This window comes from Bombina bombina, chromosome 11, assembly GCF_027579735.1.
Source record: "Bombina bombina isolate aBomBom1 chromosome 11, aBomBom1.pri, whole genome shotgun sequence".
Lineage (NCBI taxonomy): Eukaryota > Metazoa > Chordata > Amphibia > Anura > Bombinatoridae > Bombina > Bombina bombina.
This window is the reverse complement of record NC_069509.1, coordinates 139464589-139491966: the sequence shown is the minus strand read 5'-3', so window position 1 is coordinate 139491966 and position 27378 is coordinate 139464589.

Here is a 27378-nt window from a genome sequence, read left to right as displayed (position 1 = left end):
ATGGTTAAATTTAATCCTATAGCTGAACATGACGCTAACAGTTAAAAAATACAGGGGCAATTGTCAAAATAATTAACCATGTTGTGCACAAATACTCACCAACGAGATAACCAGGGGGCATTTGTCTTTCCTCAAACTGTCTCCACAGGGACGACAGAGAGAGGATGCGGGCATCATGACAAGCACCTCCAAAATTCGCATACACATGCATAATCCTCATCCGTGCGTCACAAACATACTGCACGTTGAGGCTATGAAAATGTTTGCGATTTCTGAAGGGCAAGTCATCAATTGGAGCACGCAGCGCAATGTGGGTACAATCAATGGCTCCCAAGACATTGGGCAATTGAGCAATATCAAAGAATTCCCGCTTCAGGCGCCTCCAATCACCATCATTCTGTGGGAATCCTATGTATTGCTTACTGATACGTACCATGGCGTCCAGAAAGTTATCAAACACCACAGAGAATGTACCTTGAGCCAGGCCATGCATGTACAGTTCTCCTGATTGAAAACTCCCGGAGGCCAGGACGTATAGACAGCTTAGCATCTTACTCATGGGGGGAACAGCAGTCCTTATTTGTATACGTGGCTCCAAATGAGGTTTAAGAAGATCGTAAAGGCCAATGAGCTGTTCGCGATCGAGCCGATACTTATCAAAAACCTCAAAGTCACTCATGTTTTCCAAGGTGGGTCTCACCCTGTAGACACGAGGACCTCGAACCAGACGACCCCTTCGTCTCGGTCTGAGCCGCCGAGGCTGCCTGATTCGACCAACAGCTAGTTCGCCAATAGCAGCACCAGCAGCGTCTACCATGTCATCGTCATCCATCTTTCAAAACAGCGTAACAAGGTATGCACTTGATCTGATGTGGATCACAAGTGATGCATTGGCCATGTTGTTTGGGGGATTTATAGTACAATTAGTCCAATGGTAGTGAGTTTGTAATGATTGCTAATTGGATTCACTTGTTTGTATGTGAGCGGCGCGAATGCTTTCACAGTGGGCGTTTATTTGTTGTTTGCTGAAATGTTAGTTTCAAACAATGATTCTCAATGTGAAAGTGTCAAATATCACACATACAGTGCATGTTTGTAATGTTTGATCATATGCGTAATCAATATTTCCTAAACGCGATCTTATAGTAACAAGCACACGTCCAGGCTAACATGAATGAAAGTGCATAGTTGTGTATAATGTGCATCGAATGTGATCGATCAATGTTGCTGCAATATTGTTTGTAAACGATAAAGTAACAGCTGCCATCTGTAGTATTGTATATATAAGTGATTGCCGAGCTGTCAATATTGTACGCGTCCCTTTAAAATCGCAATAATAATTCCGAACTTCCCGTCTGCCATCTGTAGTATTGTATATATAAGTGATTGCCGAGCAGTCAATATTGTATGCGTCCCTTTAAAATCGCAATAATAATTCCGAACTTCCCGTCTGCCATCTGTAGTATTGTATATATAAGTGATTGCCGAGCTGTCAATATTGTACGCGTCCCTTTCAAATCGCAATAATAATTCCGAACTTCCCGTCTGCCATCTGTAGTATTGTATATATAAGTGATTGCCGAGCTGTCAATATTGTATGCGTCCCTTTCAAATCGCACTAATACTGAATAACTTCCCGTCTGCCATCTGTAGTATTGTATATATAAGTGATTTCCGAGCTGTCAATATTGTATGCGTCCCTTTCAAATTGCACTAATACTGAATAACTTCCCGTCTGCCATCTGTAGTATTGTATATATAAGTGATTGCCGAGATGTCAATATTGTATGCGTCCCTGTAAAATCGCAATAATACTGAAGAACTTCCGGCTGTCATCTGTAGTATTGTATATATAAGTGATTGCCGAGATGTCAATATTGTATGCGTCCCTTTCAAATCGCACTAATACTGAATAACTTCCGGCTGTCATCTGTAGTATTGTATATATAAGTGATTTTCGATCTGACGATATTGTATGCGTCCCATAAAAATTGCACGAATACTGAATAACTTCCGGCTGTCATCTGTAGTATTATATATATAATTGATGTGCGATCTGACAATATTTCTTAATTGTCCCATTGAAATCTCCATAATAATGCTGTTCAAAAGTGTGTTTTACGTATATGTTGTATTGTAGTATTGAGTGTTAAAGTTCCTAAAGGGGCGGTACAGTGGTGAATCTGTGATGTGTATGGTTGAATCTTCTAATGACGTCATGATATTATTAACCTGCCTATGTAGTTGTGAAATCCTCATTGTGTTGTTGTATTGTGCTACATTGTTATTGTGTGCTGAATAAAATCTAAATGTGTGCTTTGTGGTTGCGTGATGGGTGATGCGTGTTATGTACATGTACGTATATATTGTGATTGTGTCCCACATATGCTGACTTCTATATAGCGGTCTGGCATTGTTGTTCCTTCCCATAAAGTGACATCTGTAATCTGGTGTAATGATGTTCTTGTTGTACGTAATTCCTAATGGTTTCTGGTGATGGAATCATGATGTTAAAAGTACAGTAAAATCCATATGTTGTGTTTTGTGATTCCTCGAGAGAATGTAATGTGTTTTTCCCCCATCATTTGAATGCACATGTATGATTGAATGTTAAAAGTAATGTATGTGCATCCATGAGTGATCATGTGTTAAGCCTATGTAGATATGCAGTTGCTGCAAGCATATGAGTTGAATAACAGAAATGCAATAATAAAGGTAAATGAGAGATGTTTCCCATTGTGTAGTGTTTGTGAATCCAGAAATGTGTATTGAATTTTATTTTAATTGTAAATGTAATTTTATTGAAATAATAATGTGTTACTAGTGATGGGGATTTGTAGTTGATGTAATCTAAAAGTGTTAAAAATATTTATGGTGTGGTGAATATTTAATATTAAAAAACATAAGTCCACCATAGGGAAATAGTCATTTCTTGATCTATTTATCATAGCTGGGTCTAACGCATGAAATCATGTATTTTCTAGCGCTGGTATTTGGAGTTTTTCAGTCTACGCTATTTGCGTGCGTTAGGGAAATGAGGGTTTCGCGTGCACGAGCACGTCTTCCCAATAGAAGTCAATGGAGGCTCCAAAGATTTCTATTTTTTTTTTTCTAAGACTGGTTTTCCTCGTAAAGTGAGTGACGTCATGAGCTTGTGTGAAAAAGTAACTAAATCGTGTTCTTTTTGTAATAAATAAATATTTTGTGTATGTAATGTGGTGTATATTGTTTGTATGCATCGATGAGTGTATGTTTGTGATAATGTTATTCGTTAGATGTAGGTATATGAGGGTCTTTTCCCGTATGTCCATGTAAGTCAATGGGAAAATGGATTTGTGTGGATTTTTTTCAAACACCCGAGATCTCGCAACTTTAATCCTTTGTATTTTAAAGAAAAAATAAAAAATACGAAAAATAAAGATAGTGTTGTGTTTGTATGAGTGTAAGTGTACTTTGTGTAATATTTGTTTTGTGATTCGTGGATGTTTTTTTGTGCGGTATATGTTTACTACTGGGTCTGAGGTGGCGGTAGAAAGTTGAGCGTTAGGTGTATTTTGAGTCGCGGTAAATAAACTCTAAATACCGGAGTGCGTAAAAAACCCGCGTTAGGAGCCTCTAACGCTGGTTTTGACGGCTACCGCCGAACTCTAAATCTAGGCCTTAGTATCGAAACCGGAACTGAAAGTAAACAAATAGCATGTCACTTCCGGTTTGACGCTCACGTGCGTAGATACAGAGCAATGCCTTGAAACAACAATTTATATTTCTTTACCAACTTTTCTCTATATTAGGGTAGTTTTATGTAATTTTATGTAATTTACTTGTAAGGATATAAGACTTCCTACCAGGTCCTAATTCATGCACTTATGTACATTTTTAACTTATGTATTTTAAAACATACACAATTCATGTAAATTCATGCAATTTTATGTATTCTTTATATATTCGTATCTAATGGATTTTCATATATTTTGTTATTTCAGTTTTTTGTATTAATATCTTTTGTATTAATGTCTTTTTATATCTGTCTATTTGAATATCTCACCAGATATTATTGCTCTCCCCATTGCTAATATAGTTTCTACGAAATTGACCCACATAGGATGTTTACCGTTATTTAGTATCGAAACCGAAACTGGAAGTAAACAAATAGTATGTCACTTCCGGTTTGACGCTCACGTGCGTAGATACGGAGCGATGCCTTGAAATAACAATTACCAAATACAGCTTCTATATAACACAATAACCCATTGGGCTAATATTTGTTGGAATAGAAATACAGTTGATTGCAGATGCAACAACAATATTGATGAGAAGATTTACTATTGAAATACTAAGGTTCATACCGGAAGCGAAATATAAAGGACACTTCCGGGTTAATGTCAATGAGTGTTTAGCGCCAAAACCACGATAATCTATTGGTTATCAATACACACAAATAGAGCCACCAGTACTCACCACAAGATAGTCTTGAGAAAGGCCTGACACAGAGGCCGAAACGCGTTGACAATTTGGTGAGCATTATTTTAATATTATTTATATCTGGAAACGTTATTGCACTATGTTATATTTTGTAATTCACAGGAACTACTAGGATATTACTGAAAGGATACCAGAAGAATAAACTTTCATCACCTACATGGATATATACAAAACATTCACTCATAAGGAAACACTTATAAGGAGGATCATTCACTAACATTCAATATTTATTTGGATTACAGCTATTCTCAATTTCATTGTATTTATTCACCAATTTTTAACACATCGATTTTTCCACAATTTTTCACTTTTTATATATTTTTATAATTTTTGTATATTTTTAACATTTTTATTTTTACAATACTATTTTTATTATTTTTACATTTTTTATTTTTTATTTTTTACATTTTATAACTTTTTGTAACTTTTTCCACCGTATATATATATATATATATATATATATATATATATATATATATTGTTTATCACGGAATTCACATAATTTTTTTTTTGGATTTTACCAGTTTCACCACTGGATTTTTTTATAGATTTGTCTTACTGGAATTCTTACTACTAGAACACATCTATTGGATGCAATTATTGGACACATTTGCTAGATGCAACGTTGCACAACTCCAGGTTTTTTAACTCCCATTGTTGATCTCCGTATTTGCTGATCTCCCAATTTGGAGAGACTTCTTAAGATATTTCTTTAACATTTATATTGTTTTTATATTCAGATAAAATTCAATCTTTTTAGTTTGTATATGTATGTATGTATAGTACACATGGATCCATGTTAATAATTATGATTTGTTAATAAATGTGTGATAATTTTTAACTTATTTTTCAACCTATTTTTAACCTATTTTCACCTAATTTGTCAGACTCTTCCTTTGCCTTCTTTTAGGCGCTCTTGGACCATTGTTGTATTTGATCCAATCAGCCAATCAGATTGAGCTCGCATTCTATTGGCTGTTCCGATCAGCCAATAGAATGCAAGCTCAATCTGATTGGCTGATTGGATCAGCCAATCGGATTGAACTTGAATCTGATTGGCTGATTCCACCTCTTCAGCTCCCGCTTGGATGAAGACTTCAGCCGGATCATGGACATCTTCAGCCCCCCGCTTGGGCTTGGATCAAGACATCGGAGGCTCTTCTGGATCGATCGGTGAACCCGGCGTGATGAAGACAAGGTAGGGAGATCTTCAGGGGCTTAGTGTTAGGTTTATTTAAGGGGGGTTTGGGTTAGATTAGGGGTATGTGGGTGGTGGGTTGTAATGTTGGGGGGGTATTGTATGTTTTTTTTTACAGGCAAAAGAGCTGAATTCTTTGGGGCATGCCCCGCAAAGGGCCCTTTTCAGGGCTGGTAAGGTAAAAGAGCTTTTCTATTTTAATTTTAGAATAGGGTAGGGCATTTTTTTATTAGGGGGCTTAGAGTAGGTGTAATTAGTTTAAAATTGTTGTAATATTTTTCTAATGTTTGTAAATATTTTTTTATTTTTTGTACTTTAGTTAGTTTATTTCATTGTATTTATTTGTAGGTATTGTATTTAATTAATTTATTGATAGTGTAGTGTTAGGTTATATTGTAGATAATTCTAGGTAGTTTATTTAATTTATTTATTTATTGATAGTGTAGTGTTAGGTTTAATTGTAACTTAGGTTAGGATTTATTTTACAGGTAATTTTGTAATTATTTTAACTAGGTAACTATTAAATAGTTATTAACTATTTAATAGCTATTGTACCTGGTTAAAATAAATACAAAGTTGCCTGTAAAATAAATATTAATCCTAAAATAGCTACAATATAATTATAATTTATATTGTAGCTATATTAGGATTTATTTTACAGGTAAGTATTTAGCTTTAAATAGGAATAATTTATTTAATAAGAGTTAATTTATTTCGTTAGATTTAAATTATACTTAACTTAGGGGGGGTGTTAGTGTTAGGGTTAGACTTAGCTTTAGGGGTTAATACATTTATTAGAGTAGCGGTGAAGTCCGGTCAGCAGATTAGAGGTTAATTATTGTAGGTAGGTGGAGGCGACGTTGGGGGCGGCAGATTAGGGGTTAATAAATATAATATAGGGGTCAGCGGTGTTAGGGGCAGCAGATTAGGGGTACATAGGGATAACTTAAGTCGCGGCGGTGTACGGAGCGGCAGATTAGGGGTTAATAATAATATGCAGGGGTCAGCGATAGCGGGGGCAGCAGATTAGGGGTTAATAAGTGTAAGGTTAGGGGTGTTTAGACTCGGGGTTCATGCTAGGGTGTTAGGTGCAGACGTAGGAAGTGTTTCCCCATAGGAAACAATGGGGCTTCGTTAGGAGCTTAACGCTGCTTTTTTGCAGGTGTTAGGTTTTTTTTCAGCTCAAACAGCCCCATTGTTTCCTATGGGGGAATCATGCACGAGCAAGTTTTTGAAGCTGGCCGCGTCCGTAAGCAATGCTGGTATTTAGAGTTGAAGTGGCGGTAAATTATGCTCTACGCTCCCTTTTTGGAGCCTAACGCACTGAAAACGCAGCCATTCTGTGAACTCTAAATACCAGCGGTATTTAAAAGGTGCAGGGGAAAAAAAGCATGCGTTAGCTACGCGGGTCGTTACCAACAAAACTCTAAATCTAGCCGATAGTGTTTCACAAATGCTAGGATTTACCATCACTTTAACAGAAAAAAAGTTGTTGCTAGATATGTGCAGTGGCAAAAACTGTGTTTCATTCAAAAGAATGGTTTTACATTTTTCAAAATGGCCAGTTCAGATGAATTTCTTACATGTGGGCATTCAATTTAGCGCAACAATGGTTTCTTACATTAGAAAATTAAGAACCTATATTTCAATGCCAACAGAACATATAGGATCAGTTAAAGGGACACTCAAATCAAAATAGACTCATGATTCAGAAAGAGCAGAAGTTTTAAGACATTTTTCAATTTACTTCTATTATCAAATTTTGCTCAGTCTTTTCATATTCACACTTTTTGAGGAACAAGATCCTACTGAGCATGTGCACAAGCTCACAGAGTATACGTATACTAGTCTGTGATTGGCTGATATCTGTCACATGATATAGGGGACCGGAAAATGGGAGGAAAAATAATAAATGTCAGAAAAAAATCTACTGCTTATTTGAAATTCAGAGTAGGTGTTAAATCATTGTCTTTTTATGATGCTCTTGTTAATTATGCAATTCTACTGCATCGAGTGGTCCATTAAATCATTTGATAAGCTTTTATTATGGATTGTGATCTATATTATAACTTGCTAATTTCTTGCAGTCTACCCTGACGTCTCTAGACATCCTGACTTTCTGATTTTTATATCAAACTTTTTAGTTAAAGGGAAATGAAACCCAATTTTTTCTCATTAATCAGATAGAGCATGTATTTTTAAACATTCTAATTTACTTCTATAATCTAATTGTTTTGTTCTCTTGCTATTCTTTGTTTAAAAGGATACCTAGGTATGGTCAGGATCTGCTGATTGGTGGCTGCACAGATATGCCTCATGTTATTGGCTCACCTAATGAATTAACTAACTCGCAGTAATGCAATGCTGCTTCTTCAACAAAGGATATCATTGAATGAAGCAAATTAGATAATAGAGGTAAATTGGAAACTTGTCTAAAATTGTATTTTCTATCTGAATCATAAAAGCAAAAAATGTGGGTTTCATGTCCCTTTAAAGTGATTGAAAATATCTGAGCATCCCCTAGTCTCTCACCTACCTATGACAGGTTAAAGGGACACTAAACCCCCCAAAAATATTCCGTGATTCAGGTAGAGAATACAATTTTAAATAACTTTCCAAATTACTTCTATTATCTAATTTGCTTAATTCTTTAGATATCTTTGGTGAAGAAATAGCAATGCACATGTGTGAGCCAATCACACAAGGCATCTATGTGCATCTACCAATCAGCAGCTACTGAGCATATCTAGATATGCTTTTCAGCAAAGAATATCAAAGGAAATAACCAAATTAGATAATAGAAGTAAATTAAAAAGTTGTTTATAATTCTAAATCATGAAAGAAAAAAATTGGGTTTCATGTCCCTTTAAGGTTTGATTGGACAAGCCTGTATGACTGAAAACTTTTAACTGCCTGACTGACTGTCCCTAAGCATCAATCAACTATTGCAGGATTGGACATTGTTATGGACACGAGTAGATTAGCAAAACTCATTTTCACCTTTCCTGCTTTCCTGCCCCTTACTACACCTTTTTGTGGTGACAAATGGTAGGAGCAACAAATTAATCAACTTGGTCATCAATTATTCATTATTTGTTCATTTCATTCTATAATGTATTCATCTATTCGTTTTGCAGAAGAATTGCTACAAAAATTGTATTCATCTGGAGCCCAAATTGCACATCTCTAGTAGCTATCAACTAAGGATCATTAACAGGAAGTGATTATCAGCCAATTGGGTTCCGTGGAAGTTGGATACAGCTGCGTTAGTCTGAATTTCAATGTAAAAAGCTTTTACTTCACAAACATTATGAAAAATATTCTTATTCTAATTAATTAATTATATGTTAATAATGTAAAAAAAAAAAAGTGTGTGTTTAGAGGTATGTTGCATATGGTTATGTAAAACATGTTTGGTGTACAAAATCCCTTTAACTACTGAATGTTCTGCTTTCTCTTTGAAAATATTTTTGGGAAGTGAATATTAGACCTTTTAGATTTGGGGAAATTATTCATTTTCTATATTTGTTCCAGTTGTCCAAGAACAATCAATGATAGGCCCTTTAAAAACAAAAAAAAAAAAAAACAAATGCATGCAACATTTGCTCATGTGTTTAAAACCATAACTTTAAAAGTGGGAACGCTTTTTTTTTTGTAAGAAGCAACAGCATTGCTTCAAATGTATGTTTTTATACCATTCAACTTGTCAATCAATTGATACCTGTGTCAGCCAATAATTATGTAAGATTCAACTTTATTCTTGATAATCTTGACACCAGAAAAAAATTAAACAAAAATATTGTTGTGCCGTTGCTGGCTTGTAGCAGTAGCACTAACTTCTACTTTAACTTTATTTCAGTTTAAACTACTGTCCAGCTGCTCATTTGTTGCCCTGAAAATATTTCCCATAAGAAATAGCAGATGAACAATGCGTCTGAAATTAATTTTTTTTTGGTCTGTGAACATTTCTAGTGGATACTATATAAGTTTTACTAGCTAGAACTTGCTACTTTATTGTATGGCTATACCATTTTGCCAAGAAGGTAGTAGTCTATTAGTTTTAATATTCTTTTGGGTCAGTATAATTTTACTGTCTTATTCTTTTTCTATATAAAACTATGTTTCAGTTTTATTCCCCTTGGTTTATGTATCATGTTGAACAGTGGTTCAGTTCTTTTTAAATAGAGCATATAACTTTTAAGGCAATGAGTCTGGAGGTATTGGCTTTGCTGATGACACAAGTCACATCTCATACAACACAAAAACAAAATGTACCAAACGAGCTTTTGCTTCATTTTCTCAAAGCACAGTAACACTTTTATTTTTAAAAGGGTCACCAACCTGTAGCAAAAACAATGAAATTAAATATCATATCTGACTTTAGGCTTTATGGAACAGTCAAACTAACAGTGGTATTTTGAAAATAAACAGATAGTGAAATGTTTTGCAATACAAAGATGATTACTTGGACATTGCCAACAGATTTTTTTTTAAATAAAAAAATAAAAAACAATACAGAACAATTCAACCTAGGTTTACCCTTCAAGATAAATACTATAATAATACTGAATTTTTATTAAATCAGTATTTATGGTTATTTGTCCTTGCAGAATCATGGCTTTTTCAATTTTATTATTAAAAAATATTTGGTAAATAATCATTTTAAAAAAAAAAGCAGAAGCATAGCTAAAGGAAACTATGAGAACATTGAATCAAGTTTTAAATCAATTAATGAAAGGCTAATGAAAACATTTTTGTTATTTTCATATCTACTCTATTTGTTAATTCCTAATATTTAAAGAAGAAATAAAAACTGGTTAAGTCCAATAATTGTAAAGTTAATTGCTTGACCATTTTTAATTTTACTAGTTTTATTTTATATATATATATATATATTTTTTTTTTTTTTTGAGTGACTACCTCTATGTATTGGTATTGTAAAACCACAAGTTTTTTTTTTCTTTTTCTTAGTTTAACTACAGCAGCCATATTTGTGTCATGCAATAAAGTTTGGTTATACAGATGTTTACGGTAACCTGAATATCTCAGCTCAGGAGGGTCCTAGATTCTAATAAAAAATGTAGCTTGACATTGTGGTGGGTTAATCATAAACATAATAAGTGTAAAATACAGTTCATTTTTATTATTTTTTTATGCTTATAATACATTGTGTCATTTCTCAAAACACATGAATAAAGTAGGCTTTTCTCCAGCTTTCTACTAACCCTAGCTCTGTAAACAGTGGAATCTCAAATTCAGCATTTTTATGGCAGAATGCTACCATAGAAGAATTATATCTGTAAAAATTCCAGGTTCCTATCTGGTCTCCCATGAGATATAATTAACATGAAAATGAAGTAATATGTTAAAAAATTGCACTCTCTCACCCCCCCAAAAAAGAGAAGCCTCATGCCTGAAATTTTCTGCAAGCACCTCAGTACCCCCTAAAAATTATGACTGAGAATCAAAGTCTACCCATTATAAATTGGCCCTATGGGGTAGATTTACAAATGTCTGTCCAACATGATATGCTGTAGCGTATCATGTCCGACAGACATCGCTGACAGCATACACTGTCAGCATTTATCATTGGACAAGCAGTTCACCGCCCCCGCTATGCCACCCCCTGCAGATTTGCAGTCAATCGGACGCTAGTAGGGGGTGTCAATCAGTCATTCGGCCCTTGTTAAATCTACCCCTAAAAGTGGAACTTTCAGCGATTTTCATTATTACATTAGAACTTAAGTTCTAAGTCTAAGGATCAAGAATGTGTAAAATGTTTATATATGTAAATATATAATTTTATCTACAGATCAGCTTTTGTTCGAAGGAGCTTGGACCATATATATGAGCTGATATATGGATGTTTACGTGAAAATCTGTACAACAAAAATTGGTTGTACACCATAACATAAAGATGGCTGCCATGGTTAAACCAAGTAAAATAAAAGTAAAATAAAAATGGTGGTTTTGCAATACCAATATACAGAGGTAGTCACTAAAAAAAAAAAAAAAATAGGAAAATTAAAAATGGACAAGCAGTTAAATTTACAATTATTGGACCACTTTAGATGGAATGAACAATTTTCTTTCTTTAAATATTAGGAATTAACAAATAGAGTAGATATGAAAATAATAGCAATGCTTTCATTTGTCTTTCAGGGAAATCACTAAAAAAAAAAAAAAAAAACCATTATGAAAATTAAAAATGGTCATGTAACCTACTTTGGATCACTTAAGATGGATTAACCCAACTATGTTTTGGGTCGAAAAGTGATAATTATCTTAAATTACATTTATTTTACTGTATGTTTCCTACTATATTTTTAATGAGAAAAGTGAGGGCTAAGTGCTGCTTCTATTTTCTTCCGATAGAAGTTTTACTAGTAAACAAAAAGTAATTGAACAAACAAAAAATAAATAAAAATAGAGGTTTGTTAATAAGATTGAATATGGATGTAGTGAGACTCAAATTTTATTACAAGCACATAGACTCCTATTTTGCTTTCCCTCTCTTTTACTACAGCTTTTAACAGACAAGGATATATTACAGGCAAGTAACAATAAAAACAAACAAGATAAGTGTTGTTAACATTCTGTGATACACTGCATTAATAAAGAGTTTCTTATTGTGTTTTTTTCACTACACATTTGAATTTTATTTCAGTTAAAGGGACACTAAACCCAATGTTTTCATTATTTAGATATAATATGCAATTTTAAGCAACTTTCTAATTTACTCCTATTATCAATTTGTCTTTGTTCTCTTGCTATCTTTATTTAAAAAAGCAGGAATGTGATGCATAGGAGCTGGCCCATTTTTGGTTGAGAACCTGGGTTATGCTTGCTTATTGGTTGCTAAATGTAAATCTCCAATCGGCAAGTACTATCCGTGGTGCTGAACCTAAAATGGGCTGGCTACTAAAATTTACATTTCTGTTTTTTTTTTTTTTTTATAATTTTATTTATAACCAACAAATGGTACAGTGAGAAGTTACAAGTCAATAACCCCCCACGCAGGGTGTGGTAAGATAATATGAAGTTGATAAGACAATATGATATTACAACATACAACAACAGATTTTTATCAGATATAGTAGAATATCATGTTCATATTTGTATTGAGGTCTATAAAAGACTGTTATGGATTAGAAAACATTCTCACATATGTACTTTTTAAGTAAACTAACACAACCAAACTAAACCTCTATAAACCAAAAACAAAATAAAACTATGAACTAATACATTTTTCCAATGGAATACGTGACACCCTCCAAAATAAATATGGATGCCCTCATTAATTAAGATTGGTCCATCTGTAACAATGTGTCAGTGAGTAATAAATGGCATCAGCATTAATAGGCCTTACAAAGTGGGGACTCAGTTCAGCTGACATTTTCAGTACGGAAGATCAACCGTAAAAGACTACACATGCAGGGATATGATGCTAGGTAAGAATGCTTATATTTAAAGTAATAGGGGCTTTTAAAAGAAGTATGGTGAGTCATGTATAAGTATTGTGTAAGTATTGCGCCCATATTTTTATTCTAAACTATAGAATGAGAAATTCAGCATGTCTTTAAGATAAATCACATTATAAGGCTCTTCTCTATACCCGGGTCGAGAGGATGAATTAATGTTATGTATATTACCAAATAGTTATATATTGATAAAGACTAATATTGTATAGCTACAGAGATCCTGCAAGGTGAAACATGCAGTATAGATGTGTATGAATTTGTGATGGAGCGATATGGGTTTAATTTACAATTCCCCTCATCAACGTGGGAAAGATTGCCGCATTGAGGGTAAACCCCTAAATGCCAAGGATAATTGACAATCTTCAAATGCAATGAATACAGTATGAGGGGCATATGTCCGTTATATAAGAGGAGCATGGGTTGAGCCTTAAGAAAACAACCAAACAAAATACATTGCATAAATGTTCTAAATAATACTACGCAGTTCAAAGAGTCATTATATAGTGTGGCCATCTCTACGCATGTTTTCTCCCAAAGTGCCACTCGTGTGATAAAATATAACATAGCATAACATAGCATACAAATAAAGGATAGACATTTAAGAGCTATCTCAAAGTGACCGACACATATAATGGTGATCTACTTCAATATCTACTCCTAAATGTTTCCAAGGCTGTTGGTATAGCAAGTTAAGATGTTCCAGTGAGTAGACAGGCATTACCTAACCTGCTATATCCGCCAAGATCCTCTCTGCTAAACTTGCAAATTGGCATGTAACATGAAGAAGTTAGTTGCAGTGGCGTAGTAATAAAGGTGTAAACCTGATGTGTGCAGAGCAGTCAAAGTAAACATTAATAAGATATATGATGAATGTTAAAAACACAATAACAAAACAGTGGTTAAGCAATATAACAGACTGATAATCTAAATCAAACCAGGCATGTGGCCATGAGTTGTGACAGTATTCTTAATTGACAGAGGTAGTGTAGGAGACATGTCTGTAAAGAAGAACAACGATCATAATTTTACCAGCTAGAATTTAGTGTTATAGGTAAGCACTATGATCAGAAATACTAAACCATAAGTCATCCAAAACAATGCAGACCCAAAGTGCAAAGTGTCAGCCCAAGGTTTGCAGCTGATAAATTCACTTAGCCATAGCAGTTGAAATGCTGGTAATTTAAAAACAGGATAAACCCAGATAAACCATGCAACAGAACGCTCCATAGCCAGTCTCGGCTGGAGGTGTCGGGGTTGAAAAGTTGTGTCCCTTAAGAAGTGACAGCTACCTCTGGGCCAGCTTACACTGTCCTGATGCATGAAGTCACCCCACCCCGCTCCTCGGCAGAGCAATCGCATCCATAAATCTTGAACCACTGCATCATCGAGTAGTCCAAAGTGTGCCAAATAATGTTCAACACCCTCAGACCTCTCCACAAAGGTATTTGCGCCATCTTAGAAAGACCCGTTGCAGGTGTCAGTAAATGACGGTCCATTCGTTCTCCTCCGTGCGGACAATGCACGTCCATCCAGAGCCCTGGTGATATGGAAAGCCAATCCACTGCTGACACGGGTAGGCGTGGAGGATTTCTTTTTTGCAGAGCTTCAGTAGTCTTGTCTCTCAGAACGGGTTTGAAGCCGAGGTAATTAGCCCCATTTAGCAAGGAGGATCTCCAGGGGTTGCGAGTTAGCTTTCCGTCATGACTCGAATCAGGCTGTGTGTCATCTAACCCCACGGCACTGCATGAGGAGTCGTGCTTTGACTGTTGGTGGTTAGTTATCAGTGTCAGTGTCTTACCGGACACCGAGGGACAAGTTCTTTTTGTTGCCTGAACCTCCTCTTGTAGATTTTTGTAGCTCAGGTAAAGACGTTCAAAAATAGGCAAAAATGTTGTGATTATCTGCGTGGCAATGTCACTTTCCGGCCCCATTGCTCAATAACTCCTTACGGAGTGTAGTTTAGTATAATGCCTTCCGGGGAAGAAGTAGGTAGAATGCTTCTATCTGCCAAGGTTTCCCGGACAGCTTATCTGTCAAGGGAGATGCAGATGGCATAGAAGGGTGGCGAAATTTCTGCTGTTATAAGAGATTTTCTTCGGAGCTAGAGGAGCTCACCGCCATCTTCTAGAGCCGCCCACCGGAAGTCCAAATTCCTGCTTTTAAAATAAAGATAGCAAGAGAATGAAGAAAAATTGATAATAGGAGTAAAGTAGAAAGTTGCTTAAACTTTCATGCTCTGAATCATGAAAGAAAAAAAAATGGGTTCAGTGTCCCTTTAAATATATTTTTTTTCCTGTCCATTTTTTGTTTTTCCTTGTATTTATTTTCATTTTAAAAGCTGCATTGCTTTTTGTACTTTCATCTTCTTATTTCCATTTATTGCCCCCTTTAGAGACCTTTTTACTTTCGTTTTGTCTTCTTTTCTCTTCTATTACTCTTCTTACCTTACCTGTTCTCTCTATCTGACATATTGCACGCTTAGCCATGCCCCTTCATTCATCATGGTCATTTCCCCACCATCTGCTTTACCTCAGAGGCTACGTAGTTGAATCTGCAGCTCGCCGCCTCCATTCTTCAAATTCTTCACATATTTCCTTCAGAAATGTTAACTCGCAAAATTGTAAGCTAATTTAAGATTCCCTGGTGTCTTTTTCATTACCATTTTTCTTTTTCTGGCCACTAAGTGTCTTTCTCCTCCTGTTTTTTAGGTTTCTCAGTGTTTTTGTCTGCATTACATTTACAGTTCATTACATTAACACTGCATAAGTTTCAGTTAACATATTATTTTCTCTTAAATTCTTTGAATGATAAACTTTCATCTTTTATTTTAAAAATAGATGATAAAATGAATTAATTAATGGCTGCAATAAACTCTGAGCAAAATGCTCCTAAGAAGTATGAAGCTAAAACTATACATTTAATCCACACAACCTAATAAAAGGTCTCTAAGTCTTTCACAGCAAGACAACCCTCACTCTGCCTTAATGCGCACTGCAGGCAGTACTTCTGCTAGCCAGCAGATTTTTCTTGGCACCAGAACCCCTGACCTTTCTAATAATCAGAGGTCAGGGCATATTTTTTCAGAAATTAGAAATAATAAACCTTCATTAAGAAAATCCACCTCAGATTTTTTTAAAAGCACACAAAAGGCCTTATAATGATGTTTCCTCTTCAGATAAGGAATATTTTTCTGATTTTGATGATAATAAACAATAGGAGGATTTTTCATCAAACTCAGATTTTGATGATTTTCTCAAATACAAGAGACTTAAAAAGTCACTCGACTAAATTTAATGATGAGATTTTTTTCCAAGATTCATTAGGCAAACCTTTCATCAAACCTGATGAACTACAACACCCCCATTCTTCTGAATAGTTCCCTTCAAGGGAAATAGCTGAGTTTATAAATCATTATCTAAGACATTTCCTTAAAAAATCAGCCAGATTAAAACTGAGAGCTGAATGCCCTGTCTTTCCCTTCCCAGTAACTCTACTATAACCCATGAAATAGATTCAGATATTCTAAAAAGTTTAGGTTCCCAAGGAGCTAACCTTAAAAAAGTTTCTGATATGCAAACTCTTAGACACTACGGGCCCAATTGCAAAAAAAAATTGATCTCTCTGAAGAAGCTATTGCTTCCAACTCCTCCCTTGACCCTTTCACAATCAAAGAGTGGATTCTCAGATTCATTGCCTTTTTAGAAAATGCCAATGAAGCCATAGTTGCAGAAAAAAGACATAATATTATTCGTAAACTTGACTCCAAATTATCAGATTTTGCTTCTAACCAAAGATCCTCCAATCCCTATGGCCTCCTTTTTTGTGATACTTACCATTTTAGAAATGCAAAAACTTTTAATATCTTATCAAAAACTAAATCCACTATTAGGAAAACACTTTACACACAATCCAGTGTTTTTAACAGGGCCTTGAAAAGAAGGGGCCGCTTTCCTGGCCGTTCTCCTAAAACTCATTCAACACTAGGTCCCAATATTATTATTCCAACCAGTATCAAACACAAAATCCTACCTTCTTTCCATCAAGAAGCGGCTCTTGGTCTTCAAGGTCATTAAGTACAAGAGGACACTCCAGAAACCCCAAAGGTAATTCCCTTTCTCTTTCACCTTTTTTCCCTTCAAAAAATAGGTGGCAGACTCCCTTGCTTCCTAACAAATTGGCATCTAATAGTAATCACCTCAGATCCCTGGATTCTCCAAACAGTCTCAGGGGTGTTAATAGATTTCACATCTCCCCCCTCCCAGTTGTTTCCTCCCAAACCCATTCAGTTCTCAAGGAAAGACAAGCTCGCCATAGACTCAGATTTCTTCTCTAGCCTCAAAAAAGACTATAGAACTTGTTAAGACAGTTACTTAAACAACATTTTCCTGTTATAGAAGAAAAATTGGCAATTTTGTCCCATAATAAATCTTAGGACTTTGAATGCCTTCGTTCTTTACCAACATTTCAAGATGGAGGGCATTCATCTTCTAAGAGATGGTCTCCTAGATCGAGACTGGTTGGTTCGCCTCGATCTTACCGATGCTTATTTAACTGTTCCCTTCCATCCTTCTCACAGGACATTTTTCCACTTTTATTGGAACAACATTCTATGGCAATTCACTTGTCTTTTGGACTGTCTTCTGCCCCTTGGATTTTCCCCAAAATCCTAAAACCTGTCTTGCCTGGCTCAGATTCAGGGGTTGTTCCTCTTATAATTTACCTGGACAACATTCTGATTATGAATCAGGGTCGACTTACTCTGTCCTCTCACCTCAATTTAACTATCTCCCTTTTGGAGAACCTTGGATTTCTAATAAACAAAGTGAAATCCATCCTTACTCCTATTGAGAATCTAATTTTCTTGGGTTTTCAAATAAAAACCCTCTCATCTACAATCTGTCTCCCCCAAGAAAAAAGTTCTGCAATAAAAAAGGGAATCTCATCTGTTCTAAAAAAAAACTTCTTTCCCTCTGTAATTCCTAGCTCACATAATTTGTCTCATCTCCTCCATCCAAGCTATATTCCCAGCTCCCCTCCACTACCGGGCTCTTCATCGCCTCAAAATTTATTTTCTTCGCAAAGGTCTCTCATATAACCATCCCATTTCACTCTCTCAGGAAGCTTGTCAGGAATTACTTTGGTGGCTAATCCACATGGATGCTTGGAACAGCAGAGCAATCTTTGGCAACTCCCCAGAACTAGTTATAGAAGCCGATGCAAGCAATTCTGGATGGGGTGCCTGATGTCGTTCTCTTATCACCGGCGGCAAATGGAAAAATGCAGAGAGACTTCTTCACATAAATTGCAAGGAATTACTTTCGGATTCCTTTGCAATCAAGAGCTTTATAAAAAAATAGATCTTTTTGCTCCCAGATCCAATTATCAGATGAAACCTTTTTTCAGTTGGTGTCTAGATCCAAAAGCCTCAGCTGTAGACGCCTTCCTTCAACCTTGGCCCACTCAAAACGCTTATGCTTTTCCTCCCTTTTTTATGACCCCAGGACCCTTGCTCACCTTCGCAGAGCTCAAATTTCCCTTCTTCTAATAACTCCCCTTTGGCCAACTCAGTCCTGGTACCCCTCTCTCCAAGAACTGTCCTTTCTCCCTCCCCAATCTCCTCCTGAATCCTTACGGGAGCCCTCACCCTCTCCTCCTAGAAGGATCCCTCAATCTGGTAGCATGGGCAATTGCAGGGGCATTTAACCACTCTTCTCTGTCTCCTGTCCTTTTGCAGAGTTTCAGACGTAAAGGCTATTGACAAATTCCAAAATGTTTTCCCCTTTTGGTGTCACATTTTTACTTTCCCGCAGATCCAAATGTCTCTCAAAATCTATCTTTTATCCATTTTTTCCGGATCATCCCAATCTCTGTGTAGACTCTTGTCTCAGAGAATATAAAACCCGAACTTTTTTGCCTAGATCTTCTTCCTCTCCTCAACTCCCAATTTCCTTTTTTCCCCTCACAAACCTGTTTCTTCCTCTTCCATTGCCAGATGGGTTAAATTGATTCTTCTTTTATCTGGCATAGACAACTCCTTTACTGCTCATTCTATTCAAGGAGCCTCCGCTTCTAAAGCATACTTAAAATCTTCCTCTCTTCAGTATATCCTTACTGCTGCTGACTGGGCTTCAGACTCTTTACCTTTAAACAATTCTATTTTAAACCTATTTCTCATGCCGCCTTTTCTTTAATCCTTTGATCTATTTAGCTTTAAACTAGCAAAATAGGAGTCTTTTTGCTTGTAATAAAATTCCAATTATCCTAACTTGGTGAAGGAATAATCTAGATTTTATTAAAAACACAGAGACAAGTATTTTCCTTCCCTCCCTCCCTCCTTCCCTTGTTGGTGTATTATTTCTCTCATATCCTAAAAAATATATATTATTAGTATTTCATCTTCTCCACATCTTTTCCAGGTTTTCAAAATATGCAATACCCCAATTAAGAGCTCCTTTTCCTGGTTATGGATGGATCTTCTACAAAGCATTGATCTTCCTATCAAGTTTCATCTTTAAGTTGCTGCGGCTGCCCAATTGTTCATCTCTGTTACTTAGAAGCTTTAAGTTTAGGTCTGTTGAAAAGGCAATTGGAAAGCCCACTGCAAGTGGGAAATAAGACCCTCCCCCCTCCCCCTTCTTTTGCATATGAAAAGACCCTTTACACAAACAGGAGCAAGCTGGAGAAGGTAGCTGAAGGTATTCAAATAAAACTTTGGGGCTTGGTTAGGAGTCTGAAAATCAGAGCAATGTTATTTAAAAATAAGCAAAACTGAGGGGCGGAGCCGACCATGGACTGAAATGGCCGCATAGATGTAAAGCTCTGTAAATCTAAAGACACAGTTGGGGCATAAAACCCTATATACTCATGCTTTAACTACATAATTATGCTATAAAAGCTCATAGAACTATAACGCATAAAGATAAGTAAAGAAAGAAAGTGTGAGTATACTAACAGCACTGCTTTAAGAAGAAGCGCCAAAACCGCCATATACGATACAGCACTATCCCTATGAAAAAAGTCAAATTGGCCTCAAAGATAGGATTTCCTACCGCAATCTGGACCTGACATCATTTTTACAGAAGCGGCAGTCACCCGAGCACTCGTCACTTACTGAGTGGGCAGACACAGTGACTAAACGGGCAGAGAGAAGGAGCTGCAGGCGGCGGCCATTACATCACTAGCGCAACAACAAGATGAGCGCCGTATGTAATCCTTACACAAAATCAGGCAACCGGACTTACTCACACTGATTGCAGCGCATACAGGGCAGGAGATCCTCCGCTTCTAAATAGTGCCGCTCATCACACACCCGACAGGAACTGCCTTACGATTACGATAGGAGTGGCAGCAGGCCTACACTCATTACCATCGTGAACTAAGGAGCAGAAAGCAAGACCTTTAGAGTTTGAGATTCAGCTCCCCATTACAGCTCTCCTGATTGAGGAATCCCCAGATTGACTTTAATAATCCGGTTCAATATAAATGCACATAAAGAGAGTGAACCAGAGTATACCCTTTTTTTTTCCTCCTTCTATTTCACTTGTCAGGGACATCTGTTGAAGGTCTAGGTAGATCATATTCCTAAAACATAATAATATCCAAATAAAGAACTAAATAGTAAAATTAAAAAAAAAATATTTACAAAAAAAATAATATATACAAAAAAAAACATATAAAAAAAAAAAGGAACAAAAATAAAGAGAATAGAGGAGGAAGGAAAGGAAAAACAGAAGATAAAATAGATCAAGTTACCCAATATACACAACACAAACTGAGCTCTGGTGGCGGAGAGCTTTGGCCCTGGGAGGGAATACAGCTTCATTAGATTCCCACTGAGGCTTCAACTATGGCTTCAAAGAGAGCACATAAAAATGACAAAGCCTGAAAAATAACCCCAACAAGATGAGTATGTTTTTTAAAACATCACAGGCTTTGACAATGGAAGATGAGGATTCATCTCAGTCAACAAGACATGCCAGTTGACACCCCACTCACAAGAGCTGACCTAAAAGATCTTCCTACAAAGGGAGACTTCACCTCATTTATACAGCAAGTAGGCCGCATGATCAAAGATGGGCTGGCGGAGGTGAAGAAAGAGGTCAATGAATTGGGAAATAGAGTGGAGTACCTAGAGGAACAGACGGAGACACAGACATCTGACATGGATCTAATAAACAGAAAACTCTTGGCCCAAGAATCTCAAATATCTTTTCTTCAAGAAAAATTGGAGGATCTGGACAATAGAGGAAGGAGGCAGAATATAAGGGTTAGAGGTTTACCAGAAAGAATTACCCCTGAAAATCTACATTCCTCCCTTCAGGACTTGTTCAAGACCATATTGAAAGAACCAGAATACACTGATATACCACTTGATAGAGCCCATAGGGCATTACGCCCTCAACCCAAAGATAAAGACCCTCCAAGGGACGTAATTATAAAGTTCCACAAATACCTGGACAAAGAAAGAATATTGAAAGCAGCAAGACAACAGCAATCAATATCTTATCAGGAACATCAACTACAACTTTACTCTGATCTCAGCCCTCTCACGCTGCATAACAGAAAAGAAACAAGATTCCTGACACAACACCTTCAAGGCAACGGAATCCCTTACAGATGGGGGTTCCCCTTCAGTGTTAAAGTGCTGAAAAACAACCGCATGCATGTCTATAAATCTCTAGAGGACCTAGAAACCTTCTGCACTCAACTTGGAAAACCACAACCCTCTCTGCCGTCCCTACACAAGCCAAAATTTCCAGCAGAATCCAATCCACTACAGCAGAGACCACGCTGGCACACAGTTCAAAAAAAGCGTTCAAGAGCTCCTGCTATGAGTGGCTCATCAGCAGCTCAAGACTCTGATAATGGATGATTTAACAACCTGCCAGCAGAAAACAAATCCTATGAAGAAACTAAGGACTTTGAAGTAAGTCTTTGGACCATATCTGCCTCAAAGAAGGGACTTCTCATTTGTTCAGGTAATGCTGTTTGTTGTTCCTTGTATTTTAGTGTTCACGGCCCCTTGGAATCAGACTTTGGGTCTAAATATTAAGGACTAAGTTGAGGACTTTACTCTTTTACAAAACCCAAAGGTCCTTATCATTGAAAGACTCTGCTTTAATAATAACTTACCAGAGACATTGGAGCTTGGCCGAATATTTATCTAGTGTAGGCATTAATAATGGGGAAAAAAAAATATATTTATATATATATAATAAGCAAGTGTAATTTTATTACTTTGTAACCCCAACTGTGTCTAGACCTAATTAGGTCTTTGGATTCCCCTAATTTTTATTTTTGTCTCTCAATTGAGAGAAGGAAATTGGTAAACAGATCTACGGTTAAAATGTTGATATTGTTTTAGTTTGTTAACAAGTTATGTTTAGAATTTATATATTGTTGGTCACTATTATATAAGATGCACAATTATGTTGCCCGTCCGACAGAGGTGAGGAGTAAGAAAGTGAAATGCGGGATTACTTATAACCTATGCCTTATGATATAAAATTGATTTCGCAAAATTGTAAGGGTTTGAACTCCCCTAACAAGAGGTCTATAGCCCTGGCCTGGTTTAAAAAATCACATGGCTCGATAGTGTTTCTACAAGAAACCCATTTTCCCAAGCATAGAGAACCAACTCTATATTCAAAATTCTACACTCAACAAATTTTTTATTCTAACGTTAGGAAAAAGAACGGGGTGGGCATCTTAATAAGTAAGGAAATCCCATTCCAAGTTCTAGATCAATACTCAGATGAGGAAGGCAGGTTCCTGATATTAGTAGGCACCCTATATGACACTCAGTTAACTTTAACGAACATATACGCGCCCAATGTGGGTCACCAATCTTTCTACAATAGGGCTTTAACCAAATTGGGAGAGGTTCAGAGAGGGGTAGTGATATTGGGTGGCGATTTAAATATCGCATTGAATCCTCTTATGGATTGCTCCACAGGGAAAAGTCAAATTACCCAGAAAAATAGAATGCGTGTCACCCATAAAATTGATACACTTCTGCTAATGGATGTCTGGAGGTTAAACCCCCCCAGAACACGAAGCTATACTTTCTATTCGCATACAGGCCATTCGTATTCACGGATAGATTATTGGCTAATAGACCACAATAATATAGCCTTAGCCGTAGATGCAGAGATCCTACCGATAACATGGTCGGATCACACCTCTATCACCTTAGACCTTAAATGGCCCTCAATGCCTCAACGACAATCTATGTGGCGCCTAGATCCCACTTTATTACACAACCCACCCATTAAAAACCATATAGGTGAACATATCAAAGAATTCTTTCGGCACAACACCTCAGCAGACACAAACAGGGTTAATAATTGGTTGGCCCATAAAGCGACTATTAGAGGAGAGTTGATTAAACAAAGAGCAACTTTACGTAAACAATATGGAGTAGAATATGAAAAACTACTCTCTAATCTAAAGTCAGCAGAGCAGCAACATAAGCTTAACCTTACGAGGGATGACCTTACACAAATAGTAAATGAGGCCAGAGATGCCTTTCGAAAACTCCTGCAACACACTGCAAATAAAAAAGCGTTCTATCTTAAAAAAATGTACTTTCACAATAGCAATAAAGCAGGGACATGGTTGGCAAAAACCCTAGTAAAAAAGGTGTATCAGGCACATATTTTCCAAATAGATAACGAAAGGGGACAGACTGAAACAGAACCGAAAAAAATAGCTGATGTGTTTGGAGACTACTACGCTAAATTATGCAACATTACTAACCAATGCGATGCAAGAAACTTAAATGCCCTTAACCAGTACCTAGACTCTGTAGACACCCCAAGGATCTCCAACCAAGAGGCAGATATCCTAGATTCTCCCTTTACATTGAATGAGATCCTAAACGCTATCGAGACGTTACCCAATAACAAAAGCCCAGGCCCAGATGGATATTCAAGTGAGAAAGGGAGAAAGGGGACCCCCCAAGCGCCTACCAAACCGGAGGCAAAAGGGGAAAGCAAAATGGGAAAGCACTGTAAGTTTACTACAGTTGAAATTTAATAACAGTTTAAAAACATACAATATATATCATGGATCCATGAGATAAAATAACAGATAAAAACAGTTCAAATTATACAAAAAATGTGCAAAATGTCGACAACAAATAATCAGCAACAGATATTCAACGGTCCTAGACTGAGATTGCACGGGACTGGGTAATGGGTGTTAAACCATATAAAATCAAATAACTAGTGTCCAAAAGTGTTCAATAGTGCGACAAAATCCAAAATTCAAAATCCAGAATATTATATAAAAATAAAATAAAAATAAAAATATAAAAATCCAGAGTCAATGTGATGAAAACAAGTGTGTCTTTAAAAATAGTGAGTTGTAATTCTGTGGCGAACAAGACAAAAAATGAAAAAATATGCAGTGTAGGCAAAAGTGAAAAAAATATCAAATAGTAAAAATAGTCACCCAAACCTAAATGGATATTCCTTGTAGGGATCCCACAGTGTAGATAATCCTTGAGGGTGGGAGAGGAGGAGAAGTAGTGTCCACAGGAGTGAAAAAATAGACTAAAAGACTGAACCAGATTGGCCCAAAAAACGATATCCACCTAAAATACAAAGAAAAATATGGTGCAGGTAACTTCACACAATTGTACATAAAAGGGAATAGGCTTACCAATACTCAGTCGACGCGTTTCGGCCCCTGTAAGTTTATTTAGGAGAATGTGTCCTTATAAAGGGTATTGTAGCCAATAATCAGATTGAATTTTTTGCGCCAAAACTTTAAGCTCCGCCCACTTCCTGTTGACTGCATTGTGGGTATGGGCATTGTATTCATAGTAAGGGCATTTTCTCTAATACTATTCCTATATTGGTCCTGTATTCCGCATTGTGGGTATGGGCATTGTATTCATAGTAAGGGCATTTTCTCCAATACTATTCCTATATTGGTCCTGTATTAGTCCTAACCAACTAATCTGTGTTAGCTTAGAAAAGGGAAGTGGTCTACCTGATATCTGTTACGTGTGTATAGTTACTTAATACCAAGGTTAGTACCGGATGTTGACTTCCGGTTGGTGAGGACACTGATGTCACTTCCGGTGTATCTGCATATAGTATAGCAGAATTTAGCAAAATTCTAAAATACCGAACTTATTGTGCCAGGATATGGCTATAGTGATTCATCTGTCATAATGAGATTGGATAATTATTTTAGAGAGTAATTATGCTATATGAAGTGTTGACAATTGCCCACGGAGTGTTATTTCCGATAACGGCAAAATGTGACGTCATTTCCGGTTCCGGAATGTCCCCGGAATTTTACTTCCGGTTTCGCTAAATTTTAAAGTTGTTTCCGGTCCGATCAACAAAGGAGAGATAGAAACCTCCAACTATATTCACATGATGAGCTGCCACCATAACAACTGGAAGAGTAACATACCGAAGGGGCAGTTATTGAGAATGAGGAAAAATTGCTCACACCAAGAAAAGTGGGAAGACCAGTCCCAAGTGATTAAATCAAAATTCCTAGAGAGAGGATACACCGAATGGATGTTGGACCAGAAAATATCCGAAGTAGAGAAGATTGAACGCACAGATCTGATTAAATACAAGGCGAAAGCTAAAGAGGAGAAGAACGATTTCCTCAATATACCAATGATCACCGAATACAGTCAGAATAAGGATATTATTGAGAAAATCTTCAATAAGCACTGGGCTCTTCTGAAAGAGGATGAACTGATTGGTGAGAAATTACCTCCCAAACCTAGGTTCATATATAGGAAAACTAAAAATCTGAGGAATAGGATCGCACCCAGTTTTCTTAAAAAAGAGAAAGCTGGAGTAAAAGATGTATTTGGGAAGAAGATCAGAGGATTCTTCCCCTGCCCGTCCTGCAAAGCCTGCAAGTGTGGAACTAAGTCTGCAACATTTAAATGCCATAATACAGGAGCAACACACAAGATCCATGACATGATACGATGCCAAGATAAAGGGATTGTATATATGCTACAATGCCCATGTGGCCTACAATATGTGGGCCAAACGTCAAGGCTTTTAAGAGATAGGATACGAGAACATCTGTTGCAAATTGAGAAGTGCAGCATGGAAACATCATTGTACAAGCATTTCACCCTAAAACATAATGGAAACATTAAAGATCTGTCCTTCATGGGCATTCAGAAAGTCAACAAAGGATGGAGAGGAGGTGATTTTGAGAAAAAATTACTCATTACAGAATCCAAATGGATCTTTACCCTTGACTGCCTCCATCCTAAGGGACTGAATAATAAAGAGGATTTTTCCCATCTGTTTAAAATCACATAAATCCTGCCTCATAAATGCCCTCTCGTCAAAACCCCCAGAAACTCCAGTGTATCATGATCAGTTATCATCGATGAAACATCGAATTAAGGTATACTCTAGATAAACCTTCCATTTATTGCAGCTCTTTGCAGCCCACTAAAGTCGTATGTGCCCATTACTAGAACAACTAGAGCCTTATACTTTCCATAAATAACTATTCCCACTAAGGAATATCGTTATGTAGTATACTAGATAACTTATCTATGTATATAGCCGCTAAGGCGATATAGCTTATATGATTTTACGTCTTTAGATTCGAAGACCCTGAGGGGCATACTCTGCAATACACATACAATGTGCAAGGTCACGGTTTCATGTATATATTTACGACGACTGTGCCATACCATCAATTATTTTATCTCCACAAAGTTTGATTAAGGCTTATGAGTCTATAAGCTAGCTCCCTATTTTATCCATGTTTAATCAAGAGACAGTTCATTAATCACCACCAATAGGGTCATATGAGTTGTCGTGACGCCAAGACCTAGTCAATGCCGTTCTTCGGCCATATCTGATCATAGTTCAACTATCTAAATTTGCCTAGATGCGTATTTCTCTAGCATCCAATGTGGTTTAGATACGGATCTAATGTGATCCACGGCCCCAGTTGCAAATTTCAGCAACTAACTAAATTCCACCCCAAACATGGTAGTGACGTCACGATTTTGGGGATTAAAATATTCGACCACCTATCTACATTGATCAATTCTATATTATATGTGTAATTACCTAAAATGAGGCTTTATGAGCTATTATAAGCCCACTTACGTTTATAAGCTATGTGTATAAGCTATTAATCTGAATGTTTATCTGATTACCATTTATTTCTATCTCTATCTATTTGTATCTGATTTGTTATGCTATC